Source organism: Ovis canadensis, chromosome 24, assembly GCF_042477335.2.
Source record: "Ovis canadensis isolate MfBH-ARS-UI-01 breed Bighorn chromosome 24, ARS-UI_OviCan_v2, whole genome shotgun sequence".
Taxonomy (NCBI): Eukaryota; Metazoa; Chordata; class Mammalia; order Artiodactyla; family Bovidae; genus Ovis; species Ovis canadensis.
Window position 1 is genome coordinate 29,453,416 of NC_091268.1, and position 13,640 is coordinate 29,467,055.

At 47.3% G+C, this 13,640-nt stretch overlaps 1 protein-coding gene across 4 annotated transcripts in view; it reads right to left on the reverse strand.

The window, feature by feature from the left end:
• Window positions 1-9,316, reverse strand: part of MYH11 (myosin heavy chain 11) — a 128,252-nt gene extending 118,936 nt beyond the window's left edge. For 2 of the 4 annotated variants that reach the window (XM_069570191.1, XM_069570194.1), the window contains exon 1: window positions 8,166-9,316. The gene's annotated coding sequence lies outside the window, so the exon portion shown is untranslated. The remainder of the gene's footprint in view (window positions 1-8,165) is intronic. The other 2 variants (XM_069570190.1, XM_069570192.1) reach the window with 1 other exon arrangement.
• Between the last annotated feature and the right edge of the window lie 4,324 nt (window positions 9,317-13,640).

Genomic DNA, 13,640 nt, shown 5'->3' on the forward strand with positions numbered 1-13,640 from the left:
GCCCACCAGGCTCCTCCGTCCATGGGATTTTCCAGGCAAGAGTACTGGAATGGGGTGCCATCGCCTTCTGAGCTGCCTTAAAAATCAGGAAAAAAAATAAAAGCAAAAAACACAGCAGAAAAGCAGAAGGACTTAGGAATTTCTACTGCCAGGAACCGTGTCTAATCTAGGACTCAAGAATACAAACAGATCAAGTGCAAAGATCCAGTCTTTGTCCAAAAGAGAGAGGCTGGGCTGCTTCCCATGTCGTTGAGGTCTCTGACAGCCACAATGTGTGAAATCCACTTTGGTCAAGAGAAAGATAAGGAAAAGAGGAGCTTGGCTTCACTCTAGAACAGCGTTTCCCAGAGTATGTTCCTTGGAACTCCAATCCCTCAAAATATTAATACTTGGGGTGGGGGTGGTGCAGGATTCAGGGAAGTTGAGACACTATCCATTTGAGAAGTGCTATCCATTTCCCTCCATCATTTAGAGGGAGAGCTCGCATCAGGACATCCAAGGTCCTGACATCTGAAAGCTATTTCAATCCTTTGACCACACATCTTTGAACACATGAACACTACAGACCCCAAACACCGATTAAATCCCATAGATTTGTCCTTGAGAAAATGTAGTGAGTCTAGCAAATTAATATTACTAATATTAGTAATCACAGCTGCTGCTCTGTCTTTTTTTTTTTTTTTTGGCCACATCATGTGACATGGGGGACCTTAGTTCCCTGAGCAAGGATTGAACCGTGCCCCTTGCCCTGGGAATACAGAGTCTTAACCACTGGACCACTGGCGAAGCCCTACTGCTGCTGTAATTGACTGTCAGCTGTTATCTCATTTAAACCCCTAAAAAATGCTACCCAAGGCTACACTGAGGCACAGAGAGGGTCAGTAATTCGACCATCATAGCACAGCTAGATGTGGTGGAATCTGAATAAAAAATGTTTTCCAAGTAACCTTTCCTGTACTGCTGCTGCTGCTGCTAAGTTGCTTCAGTCGTGTCCGACTCTGTGTGACCCCATAGACGGCAGCCTACCAGGCTCCTCTGTCCCTGGGATTCTCCAGGCAAGAACACTGGAGTGGGTTGCCATTTCCTTCTCCAATGCATGAAAGTGAAAAGTGAAAGGGAAGTCGCTCAGTCATGTCCACCTCTTAGTGACCCCATGGACAGCAGCCCACCAGGCTCCTCTGTCCATGGGATTTTCCAGGCACGAGTACTGGAGTGGGGTGCCATTGCCTTCTCCTACCTTCTTTGAAATAGGGAAAGAACTTGAGGGCTGAAAGAAACACAGACACACACGGGACACACCCTTGATCAGTCTTTGGCAACTTGAAGGCTGCAGGTAACTTGGTTTTATTGCTGTAAGGACTTGCCTCAGCATGCAGCTAGAAGCTTGAGCCTTCAAAATTTGAGGTAGTGGACAATCAGGCAGACAGTGTCAGGTCAGGCATTAGGTGAGGTACAGGGGGGAACAAAAAGCAGCTTGCTGGACTGTAGCAGTGGTCAGAGAGCACGCCGCAGTGATAGGATTCACCATGCTCTACATGCAGGAAAACTGCGGTCTGCAACTCTCTGCCATGGTCTTTAATTTAGAGCAGAGTCTCTCAAAATGGCAGCACTACTGACATTTGGGGATGGATAATTCTTTGCCGGTGGGGTGGGGTGGATGGCGGGTGGAAGTGTTGGGGAGCGGGGGCAGGCGGAATGTGCAGGGAGAGGGCCTGCCCCTTGCCTTGTAAGGCCATTAGCAGCATCTCTGGTCTCTACCCAAACGATGCTAGTGGCACACCCTCCCCACTGAGACGGGACAATTGAAAATGCAGGTATCGCTAGATGTCCCTTAGGGGAAGGACTGTCCCAGCCGACCTGGAATGCCAGCTATGGAAGGCCACACACGTGAAGGGTGAGAACATGAGGGCAGACAATAGAAGTCCAGACAGCCAAACCTCAAGGAGCCTCCCACCCTCCTGGTTTCTTCCTCTCAAGCTCTCCTCCCCCACCATCCCCGCCCTCACTCCCACCCTGTACTGTCCAATGTCCTGCATCAGCTCTAAGAGCTGAAAGGACACCTTCGGGCTCATTACCCAGGATTGATGGATACTACGTCCAGTTCATGATCTAAGGCTGCTATCCAACCTTTTGATGAAAGCAAAGGACTCTTCACTGTTGGCGTCAGCAACGTCCGACACAGCCAAGTGTGTCAGCTCTGGGCACATCCTGGCTTCCTCAGCAACACCCAGCGTCCTTCTTTGAGCTCTTCATTAGCCTCTGTAAGACCACAGGTTTACACATCCCAGTTCTGTGCTGAACTCACTGGGTGGCTCTGGGCAAGTCACTCTCTCTCTCTCTCTGGGCCTTGCGTTTTTCACTTGGGGAAAGAAATAGAAAGGGCTCTAACATTTTGTGGTATCTGTAATTCCAGATCAAAAAGGTTGGAGTTGGACCAACTGAGAATGTTTAGCTATTTCAGCTTGTTTTAGCATTGGTTTTATCTTCCCCAGAGGAACTCAGGGGTAAAAGATCTTGCCCCTTCTGCTTCTGTATTATTGAAAAATGAATAAAATCCCCCAGAGTAAACTGTAACAGGATTTGCATGTCATCAGCCCTAGTTAACAGCTACGCTCAGTATTTTACTGCCAAGATTTTGGACCAGAGACACCAACTCAAATGTCGCCGGGGTCAGGTAAGCAATGCAAAGTGACCCAGGCTGGAGGTGGCTGGACAGAGCCCTGTGCTCTGTCCAGAGGAGACAGGGCAGCTTCCTAGCTCTGCTGGGGTGTCTGAGTGAGGATGTGGGCCCTGCACTGCCAGATATCCAACAGACTTGGAAGTCTGCATTTAGGTATGAAATGAAAGTGAAAGTGAAGTCATTCATTCAGGTCTGACTCTTTTGCGACCCCATGGACTGTAGCCCGCCAGGTTCCTCTGTCCATTGGATTCTCCAGGCAAGAATACTGGAGTAGGTAGCCATTCCCTTCTCCAGGGGATCTTCCCGACTCAGGGATCAAACCCAGGTCTCCTGGATTGCAGATGGATCTTTTACTGTCTGAGCCATCATATCCATCCCTAAAGGAAATCAGTGCATGTTTCAAATGCCATGCAGGCAAAATGAAAACCTTTGGGGCCTGATCTAGAATACAGACCACCAGTAGACAGGATCTCTGCAGAGAAGAAACTAGGTCAAGACCTGGTCCAGGTGAGGGAGGAGTCAGTGTGGAGAGGGAAGCAGGGGGAGGGGCTGGCCCCCAGATGCACCAGATCTCCAGGCCCCAAACTGTCACTATGAACAACCGGGACTCTTAATTTGTCATTAATAACAGGCACTGTTATCACTGTGCTATGTGTGCTAAGTCGCTCAGCTGTCTCCGACTCTTTGTAGACCTACGGACTGTAGCCACCAGGCTCCTCTGTCCACGGGATTCTCCAAGCAAGAATACCAGAGTGGGTTGCCATGCCTCCTTCCAGGGGATCTTCCCAACCCAGGGATCAAACTGGCGTCTCTTATATCTCCTGCATTGGCAGGCTGGTTCTTTAATACTAGCGCCACCTGGGAAGCCTTTATTCCCCTTTCTATTCATGGGACATCAAGCTAGACTATTTATTATATATACCATCTTGCTATGTTTTCTAATACATGAGGTAGGCTTTATTGATTATTCCTATAAGGCCATGGAGGTCCCAGAAAGTAAAGGCTTTTGCTTGTAAAAGTTGGAGCCAGGATTGGAACCCAGATCTGACACCTGATCCAAGCAGGAAGTGTCCTCCTTGCTTGGCTTCCTTGCATGGACTTGTCCTTGTGAGGCTTTGCCATAGCTGCACCCCTTTCTGATATCTGCCTAACCCATTTGCATACTGTTTTTAAAGTACCCCCAGAAGGAAGTTCTTACAATTATCAAAGCTAAATTAATTTTTCCTCCCTACCAAGAGAACTTGGTCAGCAAGAGGTCTGGTGAATCCCACCGAGGATGCTTTGAGGATAGAGAGAACTGACCATTTCTGGTCCTAAAAGCCCCATTGTGTCTTGTTTCTTGCAACTCTGGCTTAGCACAGCTTAAAATACATGTAGTCTCCTATGTGTCCATTAGAAATTTAAATCGACAATGTCTTTAGAGGACTGTTTAGCAATATCTATCCATTTAAAATGTGCATGCTCTCTAACTTAGCAAATAGCATTGCTGGGAATTTATCCTGCAGATAAACTCATATAATTAGATATAAATAGATACACAAAGATGGTCCCTGAAGCCCTGTTTATATGTGGAATGAAGCTGGTAAATTTCAATAAGAGGTTGTTGTAGTAAGACGCTATTTTGTTATTTAGTCATTAAGTCATGTCCAACTCTTTGCAACCCCATAGACTGCAGCATGCCAAGTTTCCCTGTCCTTCACTATCTCCTGGAGTTTGCTCAAATTCATGTCCTTTGAGTCAGTGATGCTATCTAACCATCTCATCCTCTTTCGCCCCTTTCTCCTTTTACCTTCAGTCTTTCCCCACATCAGAGTCTTTCCCTGACTCCTTGATTAGATGCTACACTTCCATATAATAGAATATTACGCAGGTGATTTTAAAACACCACAATATGCTGATATAGAAAGTTAAAAACATGCAATTAAGTGAAAAAACAGCTAATTTATAAAGCCAACAATATTTGTATAAAAAAGGAAGATCTGACGTAGAAAAGTTTTCGAAAGATGCTCAAGAATACATTAACAACGGTTATATCTAAAGATGGGGAAGAGTGGAGAGGCAGGGAAGGACAAAGAAGTTCAGGAATTCTACTGGAGAGGCATTCTACATGGAGACCAGGGAAGGGTTATAACCACCCCCAGTGGTCTCAGACTCTGAGGGATACAGAACTCTTCCGAGATTCTGTATCATTTGCTGCCTGCTTCACCAGCGGAGGGGAAGTTCAAGCCTGTACAGGTGAACAAGAGGCAAGCCCATGGCCCTTTCTTAGGGACTTTGATGAGGACCATTCCTCTTTCACCTCTGAATCACTGATGTGGTTCAGAGACACCTGACTTCCTCTGCAGGAACAAGAGGCAATGCTAGCTTCTTTATCATCTGACCCCTTACAAAATTTCCTTCAAAGTCAACTATTCTCCAACAAAGCAAAACAAAAAGTTCCTTCAAATTCCTACGTAGCCTTTTGCAGACTCAGCCTTTCTCCCACAGTGTGGCCATGGTTAAATGCGTTTGATGGTCAGAGTGAAGGGAAGAGACCCCAGGGATCAAAGGAGTCACCTTGGAAGGTGACTCCCACTCACAAACAGGCTCCTCCCACTCACAGGTGAGCTCTTCAAGGACACCATAGAGATCCTACACAAATCACAAAATACCTGGGCCAATATACCCGGTAATGTTCCTGACACAGGCGAGGAAATATATCTATATTAGTGCAGAAGATTCTAATCACCACCTTTACCCAAATAGGAACTGAGTTTATGAAAAGAGATGACAAGAAAAGAAATTTAAGGGCAGGTTTCTCTTTTATGGAAAGACTACACCGTAGGTTTCTTGGTTCTACCAAGTACCTGCTGGGCAACACTGAGCAAAATCCTTAAGGTCTTGTTATGTATAAATAACCATCCACAGAAGTTCACCAGGGGCCAAGCACGATGCTAAATCCTTCTTATGCATGATCCCCTTGAATCCTCCCAGCAGGGCAATTCCATAGGCACTGAAGTCTTGAAAGAGCTAGTTTTGTAAAATCTTGTCTTCCTCATTGGCTAGCTCAAGCTATCTTGAGCAAGTTATTCAGTCTCCACATTTGTGAAACAGGACCAATAATAACAGCATCCACTCCAAAGAGCTGTTGTGAAGACTTACTAACAAGATGCCTATAACAGATTCAGCATGGTGTCCCAGCAAAAGCACTCAACAGATGTTAGCTAGTCTCATTAGCCCCATTTTACAGATGAGAAAACTGAGGTTTGGGAAGGATAACATGGATGATTTCTACATTTGCTTGTGACATTCTTGGATTTTGGTGAATTTAAAATTGGGTGTGGTTTGCCAGAAAAATCTAATGTGTATCTGAGTTTAGAGTTACATGGTTGTGCCTACAGCAAAAAATTCACCTGTTTGGATTCAATATGCTGAGGAAAGGAGAAGACCACTTTCCCACCCCAAAAATAAAACTTCAAAACAAAAGAGAGCAGGAGAAGGTAATCCCCCTCTTCTCCCAAATGTCTTCCTCTCCGGACTCCCCAACTTGTTCCCAAACGGAAAGGACAAGGGCAGAGAAATCCCCAGGGGCAGGACCAACAAAGCTGTAATACAGGGCTAATTTGCGAGGGGGCTGGGGATAGCCTCATGGAAAACGCTACCATAAATGGGCATGTTTGCCTCAATCTCAGCCCTCACACAGAAAAGTAACGATAACAAATCCATAACAAATACCTTGTACGGAATAACATGTCTATTTCAGACATGATAATAAAACACACGGTGTTTACCAGCCCTAAAAGCTTCTTGAGGAAGGCCCAGCTAGTTCACCTTTTGGACTCTGGGGATGGCAGCCCATCTAATCTAGTCAACTAGATGACCACACCACCAGGGGACAAACAGTGCATTTTATTTAAAATTTGCAAAAGGTCAGTTTATATTTTCTTCAAAGAGATGATAAACACTTGCCCTACTGGTCGCATCTGGTCCCATCAGAAACCTGATTCCAACAAAGTTTTTGTTCATGGTAAAGAAAAAAGTTGGTGGGGTCAGGGGTATAGAATTGGCAGGAATGGGATCCACCACTTGTAAGCTGTGTGACATTGGGCAAATTACTTAAACTCTCTGAGCCTCAGTTATCTTGTATACTAAACAGGCATCACAATGCCTCCCTTTAAATGTTGCAATGACTAAATGAGGTCAATGAAGTCAAACACTGCTACAGTGCCTGGCACATAAGCACTCCGTCAATGGTAGTTTATCTCAATGGGAAAGCACCAAGGAAACTGCACTTCCACGGGTCTTCAATGTCTTGTTTCACCCACTGCTATCTAATGACTTTCAGCTCAGCTTCTGCAAGCTCTTTCTCTGTATATAATGGTCAGTTTGCAATTTAATCTATTTGTTCTTAATACTGTACTAAATGCTCCCTTTCTCGGGGTTTCTCAATATTTGATTTTACTTCTTGATGAGCGCAGTTTTGAATGCTGCCTTTCCTCAGGCAGCCAAATCCCCATCAGCTCTCAGTGCAGACAGAGAACAGACAACAGGTGGCGGCCACTTTCTCTCACTTTGCCCACTTGGTGGGACACGAGAGCAACATGGTGTTCTGCAGGAAAGCCCAGCCCCATCTTACCTAATGCACTTGCAGACTCTGTAAGCAAGTGCGGGCTTTGGCATCTGAGTATTTGAGGCCCCTGGGGTCAACCTGGATAAGATTTTTAAAAATTTGGAGGGGGGGGGGTGGTGGTGTGTGTGTCTGGAAGAAAATCAAGCTTTAAAAATGGATCATGATCAGAGTATCATTCAAGGCTTATCAGCAGCGCATCTTCTAGAGCAGGGGTCCCCCAACCTCCAGCATCTAATGCCTGATGATCTGAGGTGGAGCTGATGTAATAATAATAGAAATAAAGTGCACAATCAATGCGATGTGATTGAATCATCCTGAAACCATCCCCTACCCTGGTCCATCAAACACTGTCTTCCATGGGGATGCCAAAAAGGTTGGGACTGCTGCTTTAGACTGGGGAAAAACACTCCCCCTTCTGCCCATGGTTTTTTAAACTGATGCTTCCAACTCCGCTTGGAGCCACACATTGCCTGCCTTTGAGATAGGAAATGACTTTTCAGTGGAAGCTGGATCTTTGATATTTCCAAGGCAGTGTATCTCCCAGAGTCTCCTCATAACAAAAATCATCTGGGACTCATATACCCAGAGTGCAGTTTTTCCGAAGATTCTAAAGTAACCGGAGATGGGCCTAGGCATTATCTTTAATAAGTACCCCCAAGGGGGTACTTCTCATTGACTACCTTGGGAGATGCTGGTTTGGGGAATAGGATGACGGGGCAGAGAGAAATGAAAATTGTGACCCCTCAGCCCCTCCCCAATGGTCCTTAAGAGGATGGCCAACAGATGCGCCTCATGGTTCCCCAGCCCCTATAGGATGCCCTGCAGGATCCTGTAACCCCCGACTCAACTTCGTCCCCCGCAGGAACACATACTTACAGATCTCCAACTGGGGGGGAGAGCGGAGAAGAAACTTGACGGAGAGCTCAGATCTGGTACACCTCCCAGGCAGGGGCGTCCAAATCTCCGCGCTCGCCCGGGACGCCTCTTTTTATAGACCCGGAGCTGCCCGCGGGTGGGAAAGGGGAGGCAGCCGAGGAGGGCGGGGTGGGGATGGGTCCCGCGCTGCTCCCTCCGCAGCGCCCCCTGCAGGGCCCGAAAAACGCCGCTCTGGTCCAGGCCTGGCGCGCTCCGGCCGCGACGCCCGTAAAGGGGCGCACCGGGTGGGGGCCCCTGGGAAGGGCGCAGCGGGCAGAGGCGTTCGGGGCTTTCTAACCCCGGCTCTCGGACAGTCGCGGAGACTCGGGTCCCTAGAGAAACGGGTGGAGAGCACTCGGCGTCTCTAGGGGATGCTTGAGAATTTCTTCCTTGAGTCAGTTCCAGCCGCGCAGGCTTTAACCGCTTCTTCCGCAAGGGAGGAGCTGTGGGGGTCAGAGTCGACACCTCTCCCCGCTCCCCAGTTTTTTCGTCCCTATTGCCTGGAAACGGGCTGGCTATGCTGCGAGACGGGCAGGGAAAGGGGATTTTCTGAACTTTGCAAAGTACAAGGCAGGAGCCCCCAACTCTGCTGGGAATTGTGCGGAAAGGGGAAGTTTTTACTTTTCCCAACTTGGCCTTGGCATCGCCACTTCCACCCACAAGCGAAAAAAAAAAAAAAAAAAGCCCAACTGTTGTGACTTCAGGCACTGGGTGTACCATTCGCTGGCTGTGTGACCTCAGGCAAGTCACTTCCCCTCTCTGAGCCTCCGTATTTGAAGCTGAAGTATGTGTGCGGTAATTATGTAATTTGCAAGGTGCATGTCAGGATCCAAGGAGAATGTGGGTGCCTCCCTGCTCTTTGAAAGCTCCCTCCTCCTGCTCCTCCCCGCCCCAAGAAATTCTTGCAAATGAAGCTGCCTGAAAGCTTTCTCCCTGTCTCTGTCCCTCTCAGTAGCACTCCCTTACCCCCCGTGTCGCACCCACCCCCTTGTGTGTGTCTGACACCGGGTTTCTCCGTCACCGTTTGTCTGTCTTGTTCTGCCTTTCTTTCATTCTGTGTGTCTCCGTCACTCTTCCCATGGCTGTCTCTTCCTGTCTCTCTGTCTCTGTCTGTCTCTGGTCCCTGTGTCTCTGGCTCCAGATCGCCCTCCCTTTCTCCCCCCATCTCTCTCCTGTCACACGCACGCACACAGGCCATAAAAGGAAGCCGCAGCGTTGGGCTGGCCCTGCGCCAGCCCGGGGACCCACGGGCAGCTGGGCGCCCCGCTCCCCGCCCGGCCGGACTCCTAGGTTCCCGGCCGGTCCTCCCACCCCGGGCGGGAGCGGCGGGCGGCGGGGGGCGCTGGGCGGGAGACAACCCAAAAAGGGCAGGCACAGGCTCCTTCCTGCAGGAATTCCCAGCGCTGCATACCAGCTCGGGGCTGCCCGCTCCCCCTGACTAAATATGGTGCCGAGCGGCCTCCCGGCGCCCTGCGGGGGTTGGGGGGGCGGCATCTGAGGGCAGTGGGGTGGGAGGGGGACCCCTCTGCTTGCGGCTGAGTCAGAAGGAGGTGGCCCCCCAAGTCCCACGTTGGTCCTAGCTGCTTAAGCCAGAGGGTTTGCTGAGGGGGTTAAAGATGTTGGAAGACCCTGATACGGCTCTGTGCTTGGTACTCGCCCCCATCTTACCCAGCAAACTCTCCTCTGCCACCAGGCCAGGTGATGGTGAGGCCTTTATTAGTGCCCCCATTTTGCAGGTGAGAAAACTGAGGACCTGGAGGAGTGAAGAGTTTTGCCTGAACCCTCTGCTGAGTCTGAGGGCCACAGCTGCCAAGATTTACTTCCTGAGGGGCATTAAGGGGAAATGCCCAGAAGAATTAGCCTTGAGGCTAAAGACCCCCACTAAGGTTAGTTGGAATCTGCCAGTGCCATTTTCTAGTTGTTTGACCTGGTGCCTCAGTTTCCCTACCTGTATAATGGGAAGAACAGCAGTCACTTCTTCACTTCCCAGCTGTTTGTAAATGGTCCTTGAGAAGATCCATGTAAAATGAACATGTGTCTGTGTTAGTCACTCAATTGTGTCCAACTCTTTGTGACCCTATGGACTGTAGCCCTCTACAGGCTAAGAGGACCAGGCTCCTCTTTCCATGGAATTCTCCAGGCAAGAATACCAGAATGGGTTGCCATGCCCTCTCCTACGGGATCTTCCCGACCCGGGAACTGAACCCAGGTCTCCTGAATTGCAGGCAGATTCTTTACTGTTTGAGCCACCAGGGAAGCCCCAAATGAACATATATCCATGTAAAATGCTTCATGTTAGCTGTTATTATTCAAAACAAACATGAAACCAAGCAGAGTTGCATTTGGCCTAGAGGACCTTGTAATGATGAAAGCCTGTCCTGCCTGCTATTTCCCGCGGGCTGCCAGCCCCCTCTGCAGTTCTGCATCTCAGATCCTCTCTGACCCGTCCTCATCCCTCCAACATCTTGCCTGCTTTCCACCCTGAAAACACCCAGGCCCAGCTCTCCACCCTACATAATGGGCCTGTCAGAGTCTGCAACAGCCAGCATTCAGCTGGCTGGGATGTCAGGGGTAAAGTTCTTCAGAAAGTGATGAATGGGCAGCTTCCCCATGTGCCTCGTAATGTCTACACTGTAAAAGGAGTGGAAACTGTCCCTGTGTTAGTACAGAGCTGATGTGGAGCAGAGAAGGGGAAGGGGAAAAAACTGAAGCTGATCATCTCCTTCACATGCTGGAAAGATAATCCAGAGCAGGCTGTGAGAGTCCAACTCGCTGACCTCAGAGTGAAAACCGGCCCGTTTCCAGAGGCATTCACATTGGTATTCCAAAGCGGTGCATCTGATTCTTTAAAGAACTTGGTAACTTTTAAAAGAGAATTATTATACTAAGTTATTAATAAATGAAGGCTTTCTAACAGACACTGAATTGCACTACATTACCTCACCTAGTCTTTATAATAACCCTATGAGGTATGTGCTTAAACATTTTTCTTCTCATTTTGCTGTGGAGGAACCAGGTTTGGTGAGTGAAATAACCAGCCAATTTAGCACAGCTAGCTAATGATGGAGCAGGAACTCCCACCCTGCTGTGTGATGGAGTCCAGCGTAAGTAGAGAAGTCTGAGGGTGTGAACTCATGATCTGCTAAGCACCAGGCAGGGGGCCACGGGATTGTCAGTGAACCCCTCTGAGCCTGTGTTTCTCAAAGAAAAGCAGAGATGGTCAGAATCTTTGCCTCAACATGGGGAAGGCATTTCTGGTACATTCTAGAAGTCCTCAGGAACAGTGTGGCCACATAAGAGTCGTCATTCAATGTCTATCTAATGCAGCTCAGATGTTTGACTCTTCAAAATCAGATGCCTTCGTTTTATTTCTCATGGCTCAAAAAGCCAGTTAAAGGTTGAGAGGGAAAAAAATTACTTTCAAAAAACATAACTGTGACTGACTAAGGGCTGTCAAGTAAGTTTCTTTGGCATGGCTCCTGTGAGGTGGCGTGTCCTGGGAGTTTCCATGAACTCATGGAACAAGATGGCAGTGGGGAAATTCCTCTCTTTTAGAGTCTTTTTTTTTTTTTTTTTAATCAAATAGCTTTGACTTTACTACTAGATTCAAAAAATTTGAAAGTGCAAGTGGGAGTCTCTCCAGTTTTTAATAACTTCAAAGACTGGGTTGATGCGTGGCTCCTGCATGTGGTTCACAATGATTGACAACATCAGCAGTCAGGTTATCCAGCTCAAGATCTGCACAGGACTCTGCCTTCTTGTGAATAAAGGGCCATCTTCCCTGACCACAAGCATGGTTCTGCCCGGGCACACAAGCTCTTCCTTTCAGGCATTATGGCCCCCACGCTTCTCCAGGTTCAAGACTAAATTGCATAGTTTAATCTTGCAGTGCTCCTTTCCTTTATTGTTGATTTCCACCTCTAGTGTCCTGGTAACTTTGGATTCTCTACTTCCATCAGGAAAGTCCTAAAATTCTCAATAAAAATCGTTTTATGGTTTCTTACAAAAGTAAACGTGTTCTTACCATATGACCTAGGAGATCACACTCCTTGGGATTTACTCAAATGAGTTGAAAACCTATGTTTGTACTAAAGCCTGCACAGTTGTTTAGAGCAGCTTTCTTCATTAATAGCCAAATCTTGGAAGCAATTGAGAAGTCCTTCTAAGTAAGTGAACGGATAAACTGTGGTGCATTTAGATGTCAGAGTATTACTCAGCACTAAATAGAAATGGGCTTTCAAGTCATGAACAGAATGGACGAAACTTAAATGAGTATTACTAAGTGAAAGAAAACAGTGTAAAAAAGCTACATACAGTATAAGCCCAACCATATAACATTCTGGAAAGGTAAAACTATAGAAACCATGAACAGATCACTGGTGGCCAGGAGTTAGAGGAGAAAAAGGAAGGAAGAATAGACAGAGCAGAAGATTTTTACGGCACTGAAATTACTGATACTGTAGTGATGGGTGGACGCATGTAGTGACATGTATGCAGTGAAGTGGAAGTCACTCAGTCGTGTCCGACTCTTTGCGACCCCATGGACTATATAATCCATGGGATTCTCCAGGCCAGAATACTGGACTGGGTAGCCTTTCCTTCTCCAGGGGATCTTCCCAACCCAGGGATCGAACCCAGGTCTCCTGCATTGCAGGAAGATTCTTTATCAGCTGAGCCACAAGGGAAGCCCAGTGTCATGTATACCCATAGGCTATACACCACCAAAGGTGAACCCTGCCATCAGCTATGGACTTTGAGTAATAATGATATGTCAATGGAGGTTCATTGAATGTAAGAGATGTACCACTTTCAGAGGACATGTTGGTAACAGGAAGCCTGTGAGTGTGTACCACTTTGGGGGGTATGTAAGAATCCCAGGGACGGTGGAGCCTGGTGGGCTGCCATCTATGGGGTTGCACAGAGTCGGACACGACTGAAGCGACTTAGCAGCAGCAGCAGCAGCAGCAAGAACTCTGTACTTCACATGCAATTCTGCTGTGAATCTAAAACTGTTTTCTAAAATTGCTATTTTTTAAAAGGTAGTTTTACCTCACTTTCATTTTTTAAAAATGAATAACACACAATTCTTGCAGAATGGCTGTTACAAAAATGAAATGCCCAGTGGCTGGGAACCACTGTCCCAAATGCCTTTAAAGGAATCTTCTCACAAATGTTAGTCCTTCATGTACACTTGGCTTTAGGTTAAAAGAACACATCATATTTTACATAATCATACAGGCATGTGGGACATATACAAATATGTTCTTGCACCTAATTATAAAGCTGTTAGTTGATACTAAGCAAACATATATGCTAAGCTTAAATTTATCATCTTCAAAAGCCACCTCTGGTCCTGCTATGAGTTTTTTTATTGCCAAAGTTTTAAATGTCTGCTATTCCTAAATCCCTCTTCAAGTCCAATTCCCATCCTATTTT